Below are 16,767 nucleotides of genomic sequence, written 5' to 3'. Positions count from 1 at the left end.
CGCAGTGTGTGCTATATATAGATCCCATGACTGCTGTTTTGTTGAAAACTAAGATTTCAAAGTCGTTCCTCAGGATCAATAAAATGCACGGCTCCGTTGCAGCACAAACCCTGCTTTGCCTGTGTAGGCTGTCCATTTAACAGATAGCCATCTTTGCAGATGAATAAAATGGCATATGGGGAGGATCACGACTGCCTCGCACTTCCCCACAATGAGAAATGTTCCCTCAGCAGAGCCTATACGTGGCCAAATAAAGGCTAGATTAAGATAACAGTTTGCAGTTCAACACACACACACACACACAGACACACACAGACACACGTTCGCGGGACAATTAACATTTGATTAATGGCTTTTAAGCTTTCGTCCTCCCGGACACAAGCACACTCAGAGACATGACCAGAAAGAGAGGTTACACTGTCGAAATGTGCACACACAACAAATCTGCGAATCATTTTCCAATCTGAGAGCATCACATGCATTTTTACCTGCAGAGGACGCGCCTAACCACACTCAAGTCCCAGTTTGCTCTTCTGTCCTGCCAACCGGCGGTGCCCTGATCATCGCGGACTTGCGGGCGCACGTTAGCCGATTTGGCATCGGAATGAGAACCGGAGAGTTTTGGGAGAGTCTCTGTTGTGAGCCACATAGGCTGTCTGAGGGATGTTTTCCTCAAAGTAACCGAGAGAGCACGGGTTTAGCTGCATTGTGGATATCCACCTCTCTAAAAATCTTGGCCCCAGACCACATTGGACTGGACTGACATGAGAATGAACACGCACGCACACACACACACAAACACATCTGCGCCTCCACCACCTTTTTTTATGTTGCTCTCTCATTCAGATACTCACCTGCTGTAGCCTTCACTGCTTCCAAGCATCCTTTCGCATTTCTCCCCGACGGCAACTCCCAGCCACCAACACTCAAATTGAGACGCACTATCTCAAGTCCATCGCCTTGAAAGACAGCTTTCGGAAAAAACACAACAACAAAAAAAACAAAAAAAACGAAAGGATGGGGAGATAAGACAAACAAGCCAGTCGTCTCGTGCTAATTTCCGACGAGTTTTCTCCAAAACGCCAGTACGGCAGTTCTAAGATGACAGCAAGCTGTAGTTAAAACAGGCAACCCACACACACACACACACACACGCACATGCGCGCACACACAGCGCGATCCTCCCTCGGTTAATGGGACTCCCTGTGTGCCAGAACTCGTCCGAGGATGAGTGTGGAGAATAAAGAAGGAATGCAAATGGAAGGTAGACACGGAGGGAGGGAGAGAGAGAGAGGAGAGAGAGAGAGGGAGAGAGAGGGAGGGAAAGAAAGAGAACAACTCCCACGCACCGTTCCCGATGCAAGCGCACAGTTCTCGCTCCTTGATGCAGTCTCTCCCAACAGCCTCACACTCACAACACCGAGCGGCTGGCTGTCGTCAGGCAATCCGCTTGCCGGAGGGAGGGAGGGACGGACGGAGATCTGCCCGGTGTCCGACTCAAGTGTGAGTGTGTGGTGAAACTGGGAGTGTGTGTTCGTGCGGATGCGGGTGTGCTGTGCTTGCCTTCATCTGTTTGGTGAAGCGCGGGCAGCCTGTTCGTTTGCCGCTTTGTTTATTTAGTCCCTGCGTGTTTTGTTAACCAGCCTTATCTGTGTAGATTCGTCTGTCCGGATTTCAGCGTCCCCGGTTAGCGCGCGCGCGCGTAAACGTTTAAGCAGCACGCAGGCGCACGGACTCATGGACAGAGGACGCGTTTCAAAGCAGAGAATGAGTTCTTTGGGCAAATTGAAGGAAAAATAGCCCGTATTACACTCGCGACATGCAAATGTTTCACCGACAAGCTGCTGGAAAATGAAGAAATAAAATCAGATTTAAGTCTGGAGTGGAGACGGAGGGAGGGAGGGCGGGGATCTATGAGAATGTGGCAGTTCCTCTTTTGAGAGCCTGATGGCACTGTGGGTTTCAGATACTGCAGACCCACACACACACACACACACACACACACACACACACACACACACACACACACACAGGGCAGAGCAGGCGGCAGGCCTTGGACTTTGCTGTCCAGCACATATCTGATCCTTTGTCTTCCTCTTGCGATTTTAAACGGGTTCTCAGCGAGACAAACAGTGAGGGACTGGTGGTTTTAAAATCAACGAGAGTAAATATTTCATAAGAGCAAACTCTTATCTTGTCTGCTGTTCTCATTTCAGTGTCTTCAATGTGAGGCCAAAGTGAGAGAAGATCAGACTGTTGTTCTTAAAAACTGTAACGGATGTGATGGAAATTCAGTTTCACCAGATCCTCTTGAATATTCAACTCATTCATGTTGAATCAAGTCACTATTAGATGTAATTTAAGTCGATCTTAGGAGCTCATACTCATTTGTAATCACTGTCCTTGGTGCACACTGATTTGCTAAGGTTTGTGGGAGGACAACAAACCGGATGGATTCCTCTGCTCAGCCATGGAAGGCTGGTGGTTCATTTGTTTAGGTAAGACAAGAAGAGGACAAGAAGACCAAATCAGAACACATCCACAGGTCTTAGATGACTGATGTCTAGTACAAATACTACCATCTTAACATTAAAGAAACGACGTCAGACATTTAGTACGTAGCCCCACTGACAGCCAGGTAGCCCTAAAAAGCTGGTTCCAAACACACACACACACACACACACACACACACAAACACACGTGTGCACAGTGTGCTGCCTGGCAACGGAGACAACAGAACTGAACAAGAGCACTGGCAACAGGTGTTCACCATTGCTCAGGCAACAAATAGACGTGTAATTAACTCACTAGTGAACAGGAAATTGACATTTCTGACACCTACCACATCACTGGCAGTTGATATGTGACATAATTGGACTACAAATGTGCATTGCATTGTGGGGTTGTCAGCAAAAAGTGTCCAGGCACTTCCTTTTCATCCCATTAAGGGAATTTTTGGGGACGCTTCACAACGCACGACTTTGTACTCTGACCTCAAATGTGTGACAGTAAATGTGTCGCACTGTGTCGTAAATAGGGAGGAGTGATGGACACAAACGTTATTAAACACTGATTGGTGCCTGGGATTGTGAGTCGAGCCAGACCGAACACTTCAACCTGTTTACAATAGCATGCTGATACAGCACACTTATCCTACAGCTGTCATGTTGCGAGTCACACAACACTTAAGCAATTACAAAGAGCAATCGTCAACTCTTGTGGTATGTTTTGCAACCTTTAACATCAAATATTTATTTTTGGATATTTTAAACCAAATTAACATTTTTACTCCCAAATAAATTCCAGTCCATTGTCCCTATCAGCTATTAGAAGCAACAGTCCTTATTCAAAACTGTGATCCTTAAGTCCTTGCCAAATTATTTTATTCACGATTATAGGAATGTGCAGAGAAAGAGTGAAGGGATTTTAAATATTTCATGCGCGACAACTTTTTAAATCACCTGCTGTCATTATGCAGACATTAACGCTGATGTTTTGACGACCTGTAAATGAGATTCAACAGTCATCCATATTTCACCAGAATCGCTTAACGATGTGCTGCAAACAGCTGCAAGTTGGTTCATGTCTACTGTCAACATCTGCCCATGTTGTTCTTCTATGTAGTGCTATTCTAACTAACTTAAACAACATATCAGCTAATAAACAAATACATACAATGCATAGCCTTCAGAATTCCAATTATAACAACCTGTCATGTTTGTCCTTTGTAATTTATGATGTTTACTGCATGTATGTTTCTCTCTCTCTCTCTCTCTTTCATCCTCTCTGTCCTGTCTACCTCTTCTTTCCCTTCCTTCACCCGGCCGACTATCAGCAGGATGGTTCTCCCTTGCAAGCCGGGTCCTGCTCAAGGTTTCTTCCTGTCCAGTTTTTCCTTGCCACTGTCAACTTGCTCGGGGGTTCAGGCTCAGGGTTTCTATAAAGCATCTAGAAACAATTTTGATTGTATAAGGTGCTATATAAATATATAAATTGAAATTGAAATGAAATGTGAAGTATTAACTGAAACGCATCATTGTTAGTTACCTCTTTTAGGTTAAATGGGGAAAAGCATTTTTCTCTTTGAAAAAACAAATTTAATATGAGCTGAACAGTGTAAGAGTAACAAAACTCAGGTGTTGAAGCCCAAATTACATTTATGTGTCGAACCCGACATCAAACATCACGTGTGCATCTCAGGCAGGTCTTCACTCCCAGCCTACAACACACCACTACCACTAAAGTATTTGTCTGCCGGTGTTAAAATGTGTCTCCACCCTTCTTGCATCCTCCAGCTTCTCCGCACAGACCCTCAGAGCAACTTAAGCCACTGAGGCATCACAGCTACATGTGAATGTCATCAGCATCAGTTCACGCATGGCCAGGGCACCCTTGCTTTGAGTTCATGGTATTTTCTCTGGATTTTAGAGCTGTTTGCCTTGCTGTGAAACCTTTCCTTCTTTTTCCCAGATCAGTACAACTAGACCAGATATAGAAAAAAAAAATGTGCAGAGGTAACTGAACAACTACTTTAGTCTAAATGTCAGTTGACATTATATTTCCCAGTGGATATGACATTAAAGAATATATTTATTTAAATCAGATTTTAAATTCAGATGCAATATTTTTCTTCTCAGAGAGACATTCATACCTTGATGCTTTATGCACAAAACACATAAGCCAACCATTAACTGAATTTTAGCAGCACTGGTCAAATGGGGCTCCAGTTTTACTAGCTGAATAAAACCTGTAAAGAACGAGTTTTAAAAAGAGAAAATTAGCTCTGGCAGGAAGCGCTTCATGGGAGGCCGAAGAGTTCATGGTCTTTATCCCCGCCTGCCTCGTCTCCTTCCTCTCTGCCCCGCTAAGAGCTGCAAACAACAACAGAGGTAACAATGGATACCTAGTGACGCCAGGGGCTTTGAAAGCATCCCATCAATAATTAATTTGTTCTGGCTTGTTTCTCAACACTGGCACGCATGCTCGTCCTTAATCTTTTGTTATGCAGGGTGTGAGGGGTGTCTGTCGCATGGACACTCTTGACTCTAAATGATAAATGGTTCTGTGATAAGATGATAAAATAATCATTTTTTTGCTTGGTGATGACAGAATAATTTCCACTGTTGCCCAGCAGATAAGTGGTCCTGCATACTATCATACAAGGCCTATAAGCTCCACTTTTCAGTGATATAATGGAGTCTTGTATAGAAGTATGGACATGTTTTTAACGTAATTTTTGAAATGTGTCAACAATGGAGAGGCGCTCCCACTTAACTTAAATTCATTTTGTCTGTTTGTCAAATTAAATTCTGTTCAGAATGAAAGTTTTTTTCCCCTACAGCAGGCGCTAAATGGAAACTTGCGAGAAAATAATCGTCATGTATAAATCTGTGCTCTCTGTTTACAAATCCATTCACATATTATTAAAGTGTGGCCAAAGTTTAGCAAGGACACACTTTCCTAAACACTCTCACTTGACACAAGGGGGTCTCTTTACCTTTCGAATACAACATCACAGACTAGCATTTGTGAGGTCAGGCACTGATGTTGGACCAAAAGGCCTGGCTCACAATCTCCGTTCCAGTTCATCCCAAAGGTGTTGGATGGGGTTGAGGTCAGGAATCTGTGTGGGCCAGTCAAGTTCTTCCACACCAAACTCATCCAACCATGTCTTTATGGACTGTTGTCTATACAGTGTGCCAAACTTCCGGTTGCGTCAGACTGTACAGATCTTAAAGATATTTTCGGCCATCTGACCCAACGTTCAGAAAGAACTGAAGGTATATGAAAGCATTGCAAGCGTTATTGTGCTTTAAGTACAGCTGGGACTGTGGCTGCAACACATGGCTGCATTTGACCACTTTGTAGCACAATAGTGTTTGACGTAACCATATTGTGAAAGACACGGGTGTGCGAAGATTGGCTCACAAATCTCAACACCAAAGATTGATGTTAAACTGTTGATGCAAGAGGGCTTCTTGCAAAAGAAAAATTTCTTTCTCTCTTTAATTCTTTATTGGTGGAAATGCACAAGGACTCTTATCACAAAGGTTTTTGGCTTTTGTGTTAGGCTTTTTCTTTTTTTTTGTTTTTGAGTTCCAAATAACATTGAATGCTGTGACAGCTGCCCAACTGCAACCTTATTTTCTCTTGAGAAGAGAGGAATTTAGCCAAACCCTCCCGGTGAAAACAATACAAAGATTACAACTTTCCTCAAGATTTTGCCCCTTTAAACAGCACTCCTTTCGAATCTTAATTGAGCACACCCCAGACTGCTATCACCAAGTCAGTTTTATTTATGTGGCCTAATATCATAAATCACAAATTTGCCTAAAAGAACTTTGTAATGTGAGCATGTATGGATTCCATGCTTAACTGTGTTACAGGCTCCTTTTGTTTAAGCTGTGATTCCAGGTCCAATGAGAGCACCAGTCACTCTGAAAGCATCACAGCAGACTTGCTTTTCATTCTGTTCAGCACCATGGACAGAGGCGTACTGAGGCAGGTAGGGCCACAGCCACAGGGATGCCATGTTGTCTATTTTCAGCAGCACAGACAGAACCTCAGATACAGCAGAGCCAAATTATTCACCACCCTCCTCTCTATTTTTTTTTCCAGCCAACAACATGGATAGCTTCGCTTCCTGCAGCAGCATCTCAGACTTGAGGAAAACCCAGGTGCTGTGCTCCTGTAGGTGCAAGGTGGGTATGCTAAACTTGGCCTCCTTGGTCATATCAGTTTCATGATGATTTTCTGAGGTCTGCAAGGTTAAAAACATATTCATGCCTGGTGGATGGATGTCAGAGTTGCAATCAGGCAGCTGGCACTGACACGAACACTCAATCCAGGACTCGTGGAGTAAGTCAAATCAAAAGGCAATCGATGTGGGACACATGGTCACACGGGCCACATGTTTCCTAAAAGTCAAACAGTGTCAACATTGGAAGTATTTATCATTTAAGTTTTCATTTAAGTATCTTAAAATGTTCAAGCTCTTTTCTATTTCTCATCTGTTGGTGGGTTAGATCAGCAGCTGAGTTAAAAAGAAAATACTCATCAGCAGTTTGTACAAGCTTCCCAAACGGCCAGACCAATCAATCTTTCTGTGCTCTGCACCCCTCGTGGCCTTTTTAGCAGTGCCCCCCTAAAAGCCCCGGTTTTCCCACCATCTGGCAGCACGTCTATCCTTCTGACCTTTCAATTGAATATACTTTAGTAGCACAGGCACTTATTGCATTTTTGAACAACTATTGTATTTCCTTGTGGGTTTCCTGGCAAAAACACCACACACTCTTTCTGCCTTTCCATTACTCGGACTGTACGAACACAGGAACGCTAGCAGGTGAAGATTTCCTGTATGAAACATTCTTTGTCGTTACATGACAAATCCACTTCACATTATCAGTGTGCATAAAGACGGGCAAAGTAATCTAATTAACCGGAACATGGCTTTCAGAGTAGCGCTCGATCAGAGCGACATCATCAGCGTTGCTTTGTGAAAACACCATTTTATTCAGTTCAAAGTAGCTACATAAGTGTCCTCTTGTGACATAATAATAAAGGTGTTCTAATTCAGTGCTCACATTTTCTTTCTTACTTTCTTACTACTAATTTTTAATATGTCAGCTTGAAATCTTAATGTTTTCATCCAGTGGATTTTAATTTGATTCTGTTGTAACACTGGAGCAAACTTCAGCAGGTGTCAGCACTACAGAGCAGCTTGGCTTTCTTTACATTCATATTTTATTTTCTGTAAAAGAGCAACATCAGGCACAACATGCTTTTCCAACATGTATAATGAAGTGAACATGAAGACAAAAGCCATTTTCATTTTATATTTTCTTCTATACAATAGAAACTTAAATGTGCACAAATGCATTAAAAAATTAGAGTACACTATATATAAAAATGTGTGCAATATGTATATGTCTTCGCTAAGATACCAACCATGTCTTTATGGAGCTTTGCTGAGTGTGTCTGAATACTTTTGTTTAGATAGACGGATAAATGGATAGGATTTGTGTTTGTAGCAGCATACAGGAATGTGTAGAGATGAGAATTTGCATAATTTCTTACAGACGGCAAAAACACATTCTCTCTCACTCTCACTCACACACACACATATGGACTCACTCATTGTCACTCACTCTCACCCTCGCTCATTTGCCCTGACTTGTATTATTGTGCGAAATGCCTGGTGCAGTAAAAATGGAAAGCAGTATATTTGGCGCGGTTGGAGGGGGAAAAACTACCCTCAATAGGCTTTGAATTGCCAAGATCCTGAATAAGCATTGTAATATGGGCTTGCATGCTGCAACCAAATGTACAAGGAATTGGATTTGGCATTACTGACATCTGGGTTTACCCTTGCAAATGCATAACCTGCACAAATACAGATTCAAAATCCATCGGTCATACACACTAATAACATCCTGTCATACTGGAAAGGATGTTGTCGAGGTGGTCATTTTGCTTTTGGGGTATGACAGCTTGAAATGAAAGCTATTTTAATGACAGTTCAAAGCCATAATATTGCAAAGGTGTCAAACTGACATGATAATGACAGTCATCAGTATCCTGGTTTGAAACAATGACAGTACAGCTGAGTACAATTTTGTAACGGTTATAAAGATGAGGAAACATGCAGCTAACTACACAGAGGTGCTCGTGATCATTGCACAAAAAGCTCCTCAAGGTTATTATTCGGTGGCTTTTGAATAGTGGCTTGCACACATGCATGGAAAAACCAAAGAAAACAAAAAGAGCTAACGAGCTCCTTGGGTTCTTTTAGACTGGAGCTGAAATGGAATCATCAACTAATATCAGATTGTTTGGTGTAAACTTCAAATTATGTGATCAAGTTTCTGTCCATGTTTACAAAATGAAACAAAAAAACCAAACCAAAACAAACTATCCTCAACTTCAGAGCCATATGAAAGGGCTGATTCATAGCAATTTTAGAAAATTGGCTACGTTAGGTCTGTTAGACCAGTGGTCATATGAGCAACACCTCAGCGTCTTCAGTGGTTTAAATTTCCCACAAAACATTTGGCAGCCTGCTGCTCACTGACTGCAGCTCAGCCTCAGTGCTGTGTGAGAAGGGCTGCAAAGAAAAATGATGCTCCCATGCCACTTACACACACATACTGCTCTGGGCTGACTATCATTCCCATTAAACTAATAACAGTTAGCTTCTTATCTCACAATGTCTTGGCAAAGTCACTTCCGCCCTTGAACAAAACACAATGTCTTTGAATGCTGGGGCATAATCTATCACTGAGGCCCAAATGAGACTGTAATCCTCTACAATTTCCCTTCTATAACCAATTCCTACTGCATTTTTTAGTACACAGATTTTTCTCTTTGGGAACAAAGATGTTGTCCTTCAACTTCACAAGCAAGCAGAATTGATTTTTTTTTTTTTTAAATCTGACTTTAATCTGAAACAGGATGAGAGTCTCCTCACAAAACTCATCTGCTCTTGTTGCAAAGGTCCTTTGTAAGTTGTTCTTTTGTTATACTCAACATTTCAATGTTACAGTTCAAAAGTCAAGAGTAAATATTACAAAAATAGATTTTGGAGCTGTTAGGCATTAGGTAGGTACAAAGGTTGGCAAAGCATAACATCACCGATGCTTTAAATAAGATGTTTATGACCTGACTTCCTACTTAAAATAAGTAATCCAGCCTTTAAGTGAATGTTTCGTCCCTTGTATGTTGTTGAAAACAATTCAAATATAGACAAATGTGTTGCTTATCAAGACACTGCAAGTGATATTTGTTGAATTAAAGGTACCATTCAGGAGCTTCTTAAAAAATAACCAAAGTATCGACTCATACAAATGAATTCCTCTCAGTCGTCACCTATGATCCAACAGAAGTGTGTGGCATCGTCGTATCTGCAGAAAGCCCGTCCTCTGTCTGCATTACGCATCATGTTTGGGACGTTTCTGGGTGGCAGCGATTGTTCATTGCTGAGTCTCGTTCTCAGGTTGTCAAATACGTACACCCTGGGAAGGAGACTCAAACCCAAAGCTTCCCTTTCTGACAACTCGAGAATGAATTTTAAACCATCAGCTTCACCCTTCTAAGTTACTGCAGCTTTGAATGTGTTTAATGTGTTTACAAACAGCTGCCAACATATTCTGCATAGTCATCGTTTAAGTGAAGGATTTGAATCTATATAGAAGATAGGATGTGGTTAGATCTTCAGTTTTCTGCAGTGTAGTCAGCATAGTATGAAAGACCAAAGGGTGATAAAGCAGATTATGTTCCCAATACAGCAGTTTTCTTCCACATAAACATTCCCAGTCCAGTCAATGGAGACAAAAGTGCTCCCGTTTGGATTAATTTGAGTCTTTATTGCAAAGGTCAAACACCAATAAAATTGGTTTTACCTGAGAAATAACATATTATGAAAACTTTATGATTTTTTTTATTCTTATTTTTTTGCAAATGTTGCTCAGAGTTTAACAATGCAATAGAAGGAAAACTAGATATTTCAGAATGATCCTTTGCACTCTTTAGAAATAACATGCGAAGAAACTTTTCAATTCCTATAAGAGGTTTCAGCCTTGACAGAGTAATTTAGCAACTCAAAATAGGTCCAATTATATCAGCAATTCCTGACAGATTGTGTGGGTTGCCGTCTAGCTCAGGATATTTTGCTTTTGGCACTGAGTCCTAAGGGTGTTTAAGCTTTTGTAGAGAATAAAGATCATCCAAACTATTAGTCTGGATGGCAGACAGTGACGGTAGGTAAAGGGAGTTGAGAAATGGCTTTATTTTTGTGCTGTCACCTTGAGTTAGAAGAGTATAATTCGAAATGAAGACTTGTGAAAGCATTATTTACCTGTCAAAGTACTGCGAATAACTCAGCATGTTCATTTCTGACAGGAACTGCAGGTGAAAAATATAGATTTTTTTTTTTAAAAAAGACTAATTTCTTTCATTTTACTTTTCTAAAATGTGTGATGTGTCTTTGTTAAACGGATGCTGTCTGCTGCCTTAAACATTTGACTTTCTGGCTGTGTTCAACATGACTGCCATCCTCCTCAGGTGTTAAAGTGGAAGGTGATACAAATATGGCAAATACTTGTGTCCAAAATAAAGCTGGTCCTATGGGCACATATGACCAACATGGCTACTTAGGTGCTTGACATCAGGGATCTTCCAAAACAAACAAACAAACAAACAAAATAAACCCAAACCAAAACAAAGTCCCCTGCTGTTAACTGGTGTTGAGATTACAAAAAGCAGTAGATTCAGAATGTCTTTCAGCCAATCAAACAAAAGGATGCGTCCCTTCGCCCAGACCAATACTCCACTCATTTATGATAAGCAAAGCTGCATCCAATGTCTGCATATGTTTCCAAAAGTATTAGAATTATGTCAAAATACAGTTGTGCATCGCTAAGGCATCAACATCATCTCCAAATCATCACATACGATGGAACAGAAGTGTGTGAACGTACCTGCAGCGACCCAGCGTGTGACTGGATTTTCTTCATCGCCTTTTCCTTATTGTTAATATTGTTTTGCTGAGTTGGGGACGTTTCTGAGCATCAGACTTTGGGTAGAGGACTTGTAGCCCCGAGGCAATAACAGCGTGGCGGGTGAGAAGACAGACTGCAGTGGGAAACAGAGCGACCAGGTGACGCCACCTCCTCCTCTGCCCTGCATGAAGGACTGCAGGCTGGTTTGTGCGTGTGTCTGATGTACACAAAATGCAGCAATATGGCACTTTCTTGTAGGTTTGTGTGGAGGTGTGATGAAGTTTGTTTATGCTTTAGAGCTTGACCGCCATGAACCAATCAAAAAACTATAATAGTTTTTATTTGTCTGATTCACTGCTTTGTTGTCACCAACGCCGCCGTCTGTCTGTCTCGCTCTCTCGAGCCAGGGAGGAGAGCCCATTTGGATCTGCTCCAGAATTTAATGGGTTCTTCTTTGGCTTGTGCTTCACCCTTCCACTAAGTTTTATGAAAACCTTCCTTCTGACTAACAACACACTGGACTGTAAACATGACCTCCTCGGTGCGGGTGGCAAAACCGCTCTCTTAATCAGTTCAAACACCCGTACTCTTTGGTCGTGGAAAAACTCGACCACGTTCAGCCCACGCTGCAGGACTCATGCAAGACCCCCACCCAGTATAAGTAGTGATTTAACCACTTGATGTTGGTTTTATGAAGCTATGACCACATATTCAGTGGTCAACAGCTGTACATGCTGTTTTATCTTGTAAAAAGAGCCATTTGGGATTTCATTTTGTCAACGACACAAACGTGACAAATGCGTTTCCCTATAGACAAGCTATTACGAGCGGCGCTTTGGCCTCAGACCGCTGCAGATATTGTGCTCATGGCCTCTGAAACAATGGCTCCAGTTTTATTTATTTTTTTCATCTGCAGGGCATCATCCATCGCCAGGGCTGCTCGCCTGTCATCTCGCCGCACAGACAATGGCTTCCTGACACGAGAGCTCCTTGTAAAAGATTTTGCCACCCCTCCATCTCAGTGCAACACATGCACACACATAAAAGCATGTGCGTGGACAAACGCACAGCTCCCACAAACATGTGGGTGCGCACACACACACACACGCACAAATCTAATCTGGCCCTGAATCAAATCCCATCCTTTTGTTTTCAGACAGTAAAGGAGGGTGAGGGAGTGGCATTGGGAGAAGTGTACACTGGTAAAGTAATCACTATTTCAAGCGGTTTTGGGGTCACCCCCTACTCTTCACCAACACCACACCATTCTGAAGGGTGGAGAGATTTCAATCACTTTATAGCTGCCACCATAGCTTTAGTAAATTGTTGACAGCCAAATCCATGTCGATCCCTTGAGTGATTGCATGCTGCGAAAGGTCTAATCTCATTTTCTCTTCAGCCTCTGACTGCCTGTAAATGAGCAGACGCTATGTTCAGGTCTTCAGTATATTTTCTCCAATAAGGAAGAACACATACATCCAAAACACGTGCAGTCAGTGTAAACACACCCATACAAAGCTACACATGAAACGTACATTCACATGCATATTAGAAATAAATTATTTCCATATTTTAAGTATGATTTTGCTTGATTGAAGTGCAAAGAGGCGCCACAAAGAAATGAAAGGAGATAAAAGATCTAAGCAAACAGGCAGTTTGTTCCAATCAGGTGAAGCTTTTATGAATTGAAATTTAGTTAAGAACAATATTGAAAGTCACCAATCATCATTAAAGTCTCTAAAGCTTAAGGGACCTTTAATTCAGTGCCATGCAGGACATGTTGAAACTGTCTACTGAAAAGTGTGACTTCTTTACACTGACGCGTGTAAAACTGGCCTTACACGATGAACACAATCTGATTAAGCCCCTTTACAATTCACAAAGGCTTCTCATAAAGGTGACGATGAAGATGGCCAGTGTTCATGGATACTGCTGATGTCACGCACACATAAAAACAGAAAAAAACCTCTGGCTTATGTTTAAATAGCCTGCACTTAAGGCTATTCAGTCAGTCAGCCATACTATCTGACTGTATATTAAAAAAATATAGAAATGCATTGCTGTATAAATATGATCATTACAACCGGAATGGAAAGTCATCATGCCAAATCAAAGTTTCACCGCCATGACAAACTGTCTTCAACACACTGGAGTTGTTTGTCATCTGCTGTACATTAAGACTCAGCCGGAGCATCAAAAATCCATTACCTTTTAAACGCCATTTGTTTTCTTAGCAGAACATTTTCATACTAAGCAAATGACAGATAGCTCACGTTTCAACCCCCTCACACATTTCAAAGTGAAAATGTCTGAGCTTGCACAAGGCTAATGGCTTGCATCTGATGCCTCATTTGAACAAGGTGGTGACTTGGACTAGTAATGTTTCCACTTTGTCATGTGGTCTCTGAAGACTAGCACCGTTTCCTGTTATGCACTGATGTTATGTCCATTTTACAGGTCTTTAGTGTAGAGTAACTACTCGCCACAAGTGATCACAACAAAAGCGCTCCAGTCTTAATCCAAGGTAAAACCTCTTTAAGTTTTATGCTGTGAGTTACTTTGATAGTGTAGTTTCAATTGTTCTTTCCATTTAATATTGCACTCACCATTGATGGATGTTAAATTAAAAAAAAACATAAAACGATGCAGTGGAAGAAGATAAATAGTCGCGTCCTTCTTCCTCGTCAAATCTTGGCTCACACATTACCCATAAACTCCACCACTGGCAGTTCATTTGGATTCAGGTGAGTTATTAGTTAGTTATGGCTACTGTAGCTTTGAGCTGCTGGCCTTAAGCACATGAGGAGTGGACTATGGAGGTCTGGTAAGACTCTCTCCAGTCTTAGTGAATTGTGCCCATCTATGACTGGTTTACTCATCAGTATCTGGGCTGCATCTTTATCTTCATAATTATTTAAAGTCTCTGAGTATTTCTCTCTGACCTTGCTGGGAGTGAATCAGCTGCTGTCTGAGCTCAGCACAAAACCACATGGTGTACGGCTTATTAATCACAATAAATCAAATGAAAACAAAATCCACAGTTATGTCTTGTTTGATTTACAACGAAACCCATTCCAGCACGGACGACCCGCTGTGATCCAAAGTCTGTCAGGAACGCAGTCAAACAGAGCTGCATCTGTCAACATTTGCTTGAGATGTTTAGAACACAAAACAGCAGACTTACTGAGAGCTACACTTTTTTCTATAATGATCCACATTTTTGGAACATTTTGCTGCCTAATTTCTAAAAGTGTGTCTAATAACAGTTGAGAAATGCTGGAATGGTCGGATCAGTAAATAAGTGATGTGCATTTTATCATCTTTTAAGATAGCTGCAAGTGAAAACACATTTCTCAGTATCAAAAACTAATGATTTGACTGATGTAGAAAATCATTAATAGACAAAGTAAACACAAAAGTAACACAACTTTCAGTTCCCTCTACTGTCACGAACCCCGCTCAGCCACAGTGGCTCTCTCGCATATCACTATGCTCTGTAAAGAAGCAGCAGGCTTAAATCTGTTATCACACCAGAGCCATTTTCCCCTCGCTTTTTCAGGTTACAGGATACAGTGATGATACAACAGGTATTTAACAAGAGCACAGAGTTAGGAGTTTCGGCAGGTCAAACAGGCAACAGCAAATAAAACCATTTAACCTCTTCAACCTGTCTAAGCTGCAATGGCAAACAGCAAATACATAAATGATTGGGTTTCCATACACACACACACACACACACACATACATACACACAAGCAAGCAAGCTAGAGAGGATGGATACAGCACATATTGCATTCGCTCCGGCCACTGCATTGTGTCAGCACAATCTCATTATTTCCATGCAGTTTCTGAGGCAATTATTGGGTGGGGGAATGCTGGCTCTCTATTGGGTGGCTTTATTTGTTTCAGGGTTATGGCCATTTGTCAGAGTGTGGGTCCTGAGCAACATGCCGGTCCCCTTGTGGTGTGTGTGTGTGTGTGTGTGTGTGTGTGTGTTGAGCGATTGAGCAGAGCAGTCATTATTAACCGTTTCAGTGATGAAAAGTGAGAGCTGAAATGGCTGTTGGGACTTTAAATAAGTGACTTGAGGGTCAGATGTCAAAGAGGACTCTGCTTTTCTTTCATCAGGTCATTAGAAAGTAGTTGAACTGAACCGCATTGCAGAACTCAGCCGGAAAAACATTGCAGGGAGCCTCATGGTGACCCCCAACCCTTCCCCAAGTTTCTAATTGAATAATTTCTATGCCATTCGGTGGACCTAACACAGTTAAATGTCACAAGTGAAGACATTTACCGTACAAATATAAAGTTGCCAGATCAGCAGCATGTGAGTCTGGTTTTCTTGTCTTACAAGGAAAACACACGTCTGCCTTTTCACTGAAGGTATAAAAACAGTAGACAAACATTCAGACTCAAGACAGATGGAGTCGTTACTCAGTCAGAACCACAAGGAACACTGGAAACAAACAGACTTCATGGGTTTAGGAAACCAAACGAGAATTTCACTCCACACACAGGTATATAAGATAAAAGGCTAATGGACATACAGCTGGGTAGGCAGTGGATTTAAAAAATAAATAAACAAATAAACAGCTAAAGAGCAAGAGAAGATAGATCACAACAGGAAATGATCAGCAAAAAACCACATGGAAGCTAATGTATAGCTAAGCCGGTAACTGCAGGAGAGACGGGAGGCAGAGGAGGAGGTGGAGGAGGGGGGAGAGGAAGATGGAGCAAGATGTTTCTATATTTTATTTGTCTTTCTTGTTTAAATGTTATAAAGCTAATTTTGTTTTGTAGTTTGTCGAAGCCCGGGAGAGCGTGTTCTTTCTGCAGCCACGTAATAAACGTCTTGTATCTGCATTCACATATCATCGTATGTGGACGAAAACACGGGCCATAAAAGTTTCTCAAGCCCCCGAGAGCCAAAATGCATTCAAAATATCTTCAAAAACAATGCATTGCGTTTACATTACATTTTGTACGTTTGGCTCGGCTGTACCCTTCTTAGAGTTTAATCCAACTTTTTTTTTTTTTTAAACACAGTTGCTGATGCATGGCATAGTCACTCTGACATTAAGTGCATGATTTTCCTGGGAGTGTATATAGCTGTGAGGTTCACTGTTCTGTGAGTTGAAGTATTTTAAAGTAATAGCTCAAGCAGTTCATGTTATTTAATATTAAAGCCTCTACCATGGGAGGGCCCAGCACATATTAACCATTTCCTGCCTCAGAAGAGCTATTAATAAAATAGCAGGTGACTTCTCCTGCA

At 41.6% G+C, this 16,767-nt stretch overlaps 1 protein-coding gene across 5 annotated transcripts in view; it reads right to left on the bottom strand.

The window, feature by feature from the left end:
• lingo1a (leucine rich repeat and Ig domain containing 1a) overlaps positions 1-16,767 on the bottom strand; it is a 238,998-nt gene that overhangs the window by 25,292 nt on the left and 196,939 nt on the right. The window contains exon 1 of one of the 5 annotated variants that reach the window (XM_046393826.1): positions 855-1,759. The exons of the other annotated variants lie outside the window; for them this stretch is intronic. The gene's annotated coding sequence lies outside the window, so the exon portion shown is untranslated. Of the gene's footprint in view, positions 1-854; positions 1,760-16,767 lie in introns of those variants that run through there. 5 annotated transcript variants of the gene reach the window in all.

The sequence above is a fragment of the Scatophagus argus genome, chromosome 7, assembly GCF_020382885.2.
Source record: "Scatophagus argus isolate fScaArg1 chromosome 7, fScaArg1.pri, whole genome shotgun sequence".
Classification (NCBI taxonomy): domain Eukaryota; kingdom Metazoa; phylum Chordata; class Actinopteri; family Scatophagidae; genus Scatophagus; species Scatophagus argus.
Note: the sequence above shows the minus strand (reverse complement) of the source record. Positions and strands in the feature narration are given on the sequence as shown.